Source organism: Mustela nivalis (assembly GCF_964662115.1).
Source record: "Mustela nivalis genome assembly, chromosome: 5".
NCBI lineage: Eukaryota > Metazoa > Chordata > Mammalia > Carnivora > Mustelidae > Mustela > Mustela nivalis.
The window spans coordinates 89,204,250-89,211,367 of record NC_139024.1 but is presented as its reverse complement, the minus strand read 5'-3'; the positions used below and the strand labels follow the sequence as shown (position 1 = coordinate 89,211,367).

The window sequence follows — 7,118 nt, the reverse complement described above, 5'->3', positions numbered from 1 at the left end:
GGTGCCAGCCTTGCTCGCCGAGCACCCCTATAGGCGGAATGACCTCTCAGTCACGGTTCGCCCCGCCCATTCGCCGGGCTTCTGAGCGCGTGCGCACTTCTCTGCTGTGCCCGCGGTCTCTTTGAGCCGGCGTGCGGCTGCAGTCACATCGTAGTGCTTCAGCGGCTTTATGCTGCCTTATTTGCATAGGAACTGATGTCATCTCTAGTGCAAAGTCATTTATACACGCTCAGGTAGAGTACGCGCTCCCATCTGTCTACTGTTTACTAGCAGGCACATGCATTACACTTACTCTCAAAGCTCACCGAACTGGGGGACGCCTGGGTGGCTCAGTGTGTTAAAGCCTCTGCCTTCCGCTGGGGTCATGATCCAAGACTCCTGGGATCGAGCTCTGCTTGGTGGGGAGCCTGCTTTCCCCTCTCTCTCTGCCTGCCTCTCTGCCTACTTGTGATCTCTGTCTGTCAAATTAAAAAAAAAAGAAGAAGAAGAAGAAGAAGGAGAAGAAGAAGAAGAAGAAGAAGAAGCAGCAGCTTACCGAACTGGGAAGCCAGATGTGCCTGCTACACGGACATAAATAATGCCACTTGGGGACACTTAGGCCATCTTCTTCTTTACTCCAAGGCTGCATGGCTTTGGGGAAGTTACCTGACCTATTTGAACTTCAGGGTTTTTTTTTTTTTTTGTCCGTGCAAAGTGGGCAATACCAATACTAATGAGAGGGTTGAATAAAATGTTTAGGGCAAGTTACTTGCTGAGAGTAGAACCACAATACATAAATAAATTTTAGAAAAGCAGTGGAAGAACACAAACTTTGTAGTTAGACAGACCTGGTTTTACATCCGCAGTTTCTTCCTTTAAGTTTTATTGTCTGTTTGTTGGCCATGGTATTGGTACCTCATGAAAGTATGTACAGCACCCTAAGAAGAACAGCTCAACAAATAACTATGATTACCCCACTTAATCTCAGTAAGAAACCTGGTATCTCTAATGTCAGGAATTAATGTTCCTATTTTTACAAATTAAGAAATGCAGTTTTGAACAGAAGCAAGGTACCCTGAGGCTTTTAGGAGTTACTGAATTGCCCATTGTGACTCCTGCACTAAGAGCCATAGGAAATAATGTCACTGGGACTGAGGAACAGACTCAGGTTGTAATAGGTGCAGGAGCACTTGCCGTCTTTCTCAGCCTGCTAAGGAGCCCCAAAACGCATATTCAGAAGAAAGCCACGTGGACAATGTCAAACATTACAGTTGATCTCCAAGACCACATACATCAAGCTGTGAATCATTGATTAGTCCTATTCCTGGTTGGTGTTCTCTCTAAGGCAGGATTTAAGACACAAAAGGAAGCTGTCCGGGCTTTGACCAACTGTACAAGTGGCGGGACAGTTGAACAGATTGTATACCTTGTTCATTGTGGCATAATAGAGCCCTTGATGAACCTCTTAACTGCAAAAGATACCAACTTATTCTGGATGCCATTTCAAACATCTTTCAGGCTGCTGAGAAACTAGGTGAAACTGAGAAACTTAGTACAATTATCGAAGAATGTGGAGGTCTGGGCAAAACTGAAGCTCTACAAAATCATGAAAACGGGTCTGTGTACAGAGCTTCATTGAACTTGATTGAGAAGAATTTCTCCGTAGAGGAGGAGGAAGATCAGAATATTGTGCCAGAAACTACCTCTGAGGGCTATACATTCCAAGTTCAGGATCGCACTCCTGGGACCTTTAACTTGTCGATTGTACAGTTGAGGCAGGAGGTTGTTTGCAGTATACTCTGTTTGGTAGAAGTTTGTCTTACTGTTTCTCTACTAGGAACTCTTTTTAAATGTGTTCTGTTATTGTAGCACTTTTTATAATGAAACTCTACTTCATCAGTTCCAAACTGTACAAACTGTATGAAACTCCTCCTCTCAGTGGGTTTCTTATTTCTATGTGGCGTCTCCTATCTCTCAGTATCCTGTAAATAAAGATTAAATTCAAAAAAAAAAAAAGAAAAAAAGAAGGAAAGAAATATAGATTTGTGGGGCACCTGGGTGGCTTAGTTGGTTAAGCATCAGATTCTTGATTTCTGCTCAGGCCATGATCTCAGAGCCCTGAAATCAAGCCCTGAGTTAGGCTGTGCACTGAGCATGGAGCATACTTAAAGATTACTCCTCCTGTGCCACCTTCTGCCCCAACCCAGGGTCAACTAGGTGCTCAGGCACACAGGGAGAGCCCGAGTTCCCATTGCCCATCTAAAGAAGGTGGCACAGAATTCGGCCCCTGCATTTGTGTAATACTCTAATGCACTCATTTTCAATAGGAAGTTTGGTAAAAGAGTCACACCACACCACTGGCAGGATAATTTCCGACTGTCACAAACAACCAAATAATTTACATTTTTCCAGAACACAGAGGAGGAAAGTTCATTTGAAAAAAATGATTTCTCCAGTCCGTATCATTTAACCCCTTAGTTTCAGCCAGTTTCCCACAGAAATTTTACACCATAGTTTCTGAAAAATGAGGCTAAGGGTATAACTTTGTCTTCTTCCTTTTACTGTGGGGAGCTGTCGGTAAGCAGAGAGACTGATAGATGTGAATACAAGGTAAAGAGAGAGAAGAGAAAATCATTGGTCACTAGGTAATTCATATATCGTATTGTGCAAGGATGGCCCAATTCCCCAAAATCTGGATGGCTAAAGGAAGATTCTACAACTTTGAAAACTGACTTCAGACTTATCATATCCAGATCTGATGTGAAGTGTTCAACTTAAAAATTAAACGACAAAGGTTGTGGAGCAGCAAATGAGCTTATTCAGGACTAGCAGAGGAGATGCCGTTCAGGACGCCCAAATGATGGCAAACCATAGGCAAGTACAGAGAACAGAAGAGGAGAGTGTCCTTTTACAGAGGAAAGGAGAAAACTGGAAGGGGTGGTTTTGAACACAAATCCACTGGAGGAAAATGAGCATTTGACGTGGCTGCAAGGCAAGGCAGCTTGCTGTTGCTGGGCCAGGAGGAAATCTTCCTTCCTCCTGAGCTCTGCAAGCTCAGATCTTTCCATGAGCGGTGGTGCAAGATAGCCCCCTCTTTGTGGCTTCCCTGTTCCATTTTGAAGGAGATTCCTTTATTCGTTTTCACAGAACTGAGCATGGGTGCCCAAGCACTCACAGAGATAGTGGGAGTGGGTGTGGGCAGATTCAGGTGAGGACCTAGGAGGGGCTGGGAGGGAAGAGAATGCAGTAGAGGTACTTCTGAGGAATGAAGAATTCTCTCAGATGGTAGCTTCCCAAGGAGATAGGTTCTGTTTTCCAGGTCCCCTCTTGGCTTACTTTCTCCTTTCTGCCTTGCCCTTTGTTCCACAGTTGTTAGCAGGGTGGTTTGCTGGAGTCAGGGGGCAAGGATGGCTACTGTTCATCCCACCCACATCTTCTTCATGCCAGGTCGCCATTTGAGAGGTCACTTAAGGGACGCTAGTCTGAAGGTTAGGAAGGGACTGGGAACTAGGAAGGCAATATGAACTAGGGCTGCCCAAACCATCATTGGTTTCTCTTTCCCAAAGATGACCTTTCATATAAATGAAATCACACAATATGTGGCCTTCTGCATCTGACTTCTTTCACTTCATATAATGTTTTTGAGGTTCACCAATGTTGTAGTATGTATGGGTAGTTCATTCTTCTTTCATTTTTAAAAAAGATTTATTTGTTTATTATTTTATTTTATTTTTTTTAAGATTTTATTTATTTGACAGACAGAGATCACAAGTAGGCAGAGAGACAGGCAGATAGAGAGTGAGAGAAGGAAGCAGGCTCCCTGCTGAGCAGAGAGCCCGACGTGGGACTCGATCCCAGGACCCCGAGATCATGACCTGAGTCGAAGGCAGCGGCTTAACCCACTGAGCCACCCAGGCGCCCTGTTTATTATTTTAGAGGTGGGGGGAGAGAGAGGAGGGTGGGAGGGGGAGAGGAAGAGAGAGACAGAGTCTCAGGCAGACTCTGCATTGAGCACAGAGCCTGATGTAGGCTTGATCATGACTCTGAGATCACAACCTGAGCCAAACCAAGATTTGGACGCAACTGACTGTGCCACCCAGGTGCCCCCATTCTTCTTTTAAAAAATAGCCTTTACAGGGGCACCTGGGAGGCTCAGTGGGTTAAGCCTCTGTTTTCGGTTCAGGTCATGGTCTCAGGGCCCTGGGATGGAGCCCCGCATCGGGCGCTTTGCTCGGCAGGGAGCCTGCTTTTCCCCCTCTGCCTGCCTCTCTGTCCAACTTGTGATCTCTCTCTCTCTGTCAAATAAATAAATAAAATCTTTTTTAAAAATCGCCTTTCTGGGGATCCTGGGTGGATCAGATGGTTAAGCCTCTGCCTTTGGCTGGGATCATGATCTCCAGGTCCTGGGATGGAGCCCCATGTCGGGCTCCCAGCTCAGCAGGGAGTCTGGTTCTCCCTCTCCCTCTGCCTCTCTCTCCCTGCTTGTGTTCTCTCTCTCTCTCAGATGAAGAAATAAAATCTTTAACCAAAAACCCAGTCTTATTGAGAGATAATTCACATATAACAATTCACTCAAAGTGTACCACTTTGAGTGTACAATTCAGTGGTTTTGACTATATTCATATATATATTCAGTAATCACCACAGTGAACTTTAGAACATGTTCATCACCCCCAAAAAGAAACCCTGCACCCTTTAGCTATCCGTCTTTCATTCATAACCTCCTTGCCACCCCCACGCTGCCCCCACGACCGGCCCTAATCTATCTGTCTCTATAGATTTACCTATTTTAGACTTTCAGGCACCATTTCTGTGAACTTTTGTGACTGACTTGTTTTCACTTAGCATAATGTTTTCAGTGTTCATGCAAGTTGTAACACGTATCAGTACTTCATTCCTTACTTCTTTTTATTGTGATAAAATGCACATATCATAGAATTTACCATTTTAAACATTTTAAGTGTACATACAGTTCAGTGGTATTAAGTATATTTACTTGGTTGTCCAGCCATCACTGCTATCTATCTACACCACTTTTTCCATCTTCCCAAACTGAAACCCTATACCCATTACATGCTAGTTCTGCATTCCCCCCTCTTTCCATCCCCTGGCAGCCACTATTCTGTTTTGTCTCTCTAAATTTTAATAGTCAGGTGTTTAAAGTAAGTGGAATTATACAAATTTGTCTTTTTGTGACTGGCCTATTCTACTTAGATTTTTTTTATAACTTTCATTTTCTGGATTGTTCACTGGAAGTATATAAAAATATAATTAAAAAAAATATTGATCTTGGGCACCTGACTGGCTTAGTTGGAAGAACATGTGACTCATTGTCTGAGGGTCATGAGTTCAAGCCTCACTTTGTGTGTAGAGATTACTTAAATAAATATATAATCTTTTATTTATTTTTTTAAAAAAGATTTTATTTATTTATTTGATAGACAGAGATCACAAATGGGCAGAGAGGCAGGCGGGGGGCGGGGGGAAGCAGGCTCGCCGCTGAGCAGAGAGCTTGATGCGGGACTCGATCCCAGGACCTTGAGATCATGACCTGAGCTGAAGGCAGAGGCTTAACCCACTGAGCCACCCAGGCACCCAATAAATACATAATCTTTCAAAAAATATTGATCTTGGCATGCCTGGGTGGTTCAGTTGGTTAAAGTGACTGCCTTCAACTTAGATCATGATTCCAGGGTCCTGGGATTGAGCCCCACATCAGGCTCCCTGTTCAGCAGGGAGCCTGTTTCTCCCTCTCCCTCTTCCTGCCACTCTGCCTACTTGTTCTCTCTATATATCTCTCTGTAAAATAAATAAATAAAATCTTTAAAAAAATATATTGATCTTATATCCTACAATCTTGCTGAACTAGTTTATTAGTTGTAATAATTTCTATTGGATTCCTTGGATTTCTTATTTACACAATCATGTCACCTGTAAATAGAGATAGTCTTCTACCTGTCCAATTTGGATGCCTTTTATTTTTTTTCTTGCCCAGTTGCCCTGGCTATCCTAGTACAACGTTGAATAGAAGTGGTGAGAGCAGAGATCCTGGTCTTGCATCTGATCTTATGGGAAAGCACTGAAGTCTTTCACCATTAAGTATGATATTAGCTGTGTGGGTTTGATTTTTTTTTTCTTTTTTTTTTGGTCAGAGAGAGTGAGCACAGGCAGACAGAGAGGCAGGCAGAGGCAGAGGGAGAAGCAGGCTTCCTGCTGAGCAAGGAGCCCGATGTGGGACTCGATCCAGGACGCTGGGATCATGACCTGAGCCGAAGGCAGCTGCTTAACCAACTGAGCCACCCAGGCGTCCCGATTTTTTTTTTTAAATGCAGAGCTTGAACTCACAACCACGAGATCAAGATCTAAGCCAAGATTGAGACTCAAGACACTTCAGCAACTGAGCCACCCAAGTACCTCAGCTATGTGTTTTTAATAGAAGACCTTTATCAGACCTTTATCTGTTCCTAATTTGCTGAATTTTTTTTTAATCATGAAAGAGGGTTGGGTTTTGTCAAGTTCTTCTTCTTTGTCTATGGAGATGATCTTGTAATTTTTTTCTATTCTAGTAACAGAATGTATTACATGAATTGATTTTCAGATGTTGAACCAACCTGGCGGGTTCAACCAGAGATGACCAGACCCAAGGGCTTCCCTATGCAAATACCTCCAGATAACCAATTCTATTCTAGAATCTTACTACCTTCAGAATCTTCTTGCTGGTTTCTGGGGCCATTTAGCTCACTTTCAGCTAATGCCTGAGGTGGCGGTGCATAACCAAGGAAAAAGAAAAAGAAAAAGAAACTCAAACTAAACTATCCCATTAGATCCCAGCAAGTGAAAAGCCTGTCCACCCCCAAAGAGCTTCTTTAGCAGATCACCCCTGGACTAACCCGAATGAGAGGTTTGCAAGTGGTGACAAACCATCAGCTTTGCACTCTTGATAACATTTATGTCATCATCCAAGGTTCAATAATATCATTTTCAAAAACAGAAGTAAAGAAACGTAGACTGGCAAATGATCTCTTCTGACTTGTGAATTTAGGAACAGGCTAAGTCGCCCGCCAGTTAAAAACTTACAAATCGCATTTCATTAGGCACAGTTAGGGAATTGCTCCCTGAAACCTAATGTCCAGGAGACC

General features: G+C 43.4%; 1 protein-coding gene across 1 annotated transcript in view; it reads right to left on the bottom strand.

The window, feature by feature from the left end:
• Positions 1–141, bottom strand: part of ABCC10 (ATP binding cassette subfamily C member 10) — a 20,025-nt gene extending 19,884 nt beyond the window's left edge. Inside the window, exon 1 of the mRNA XM_082731129.1 lies at positions 26–141. The gene's annotated coding sequence lies outside the window, so the exon portion shown is untranslated. The remainder of the gene's footprint in view (positions 1–25) is intronic.
• Between the last annotated feature and the right edge of the window lie 6,977 nt (positions 142–7,118).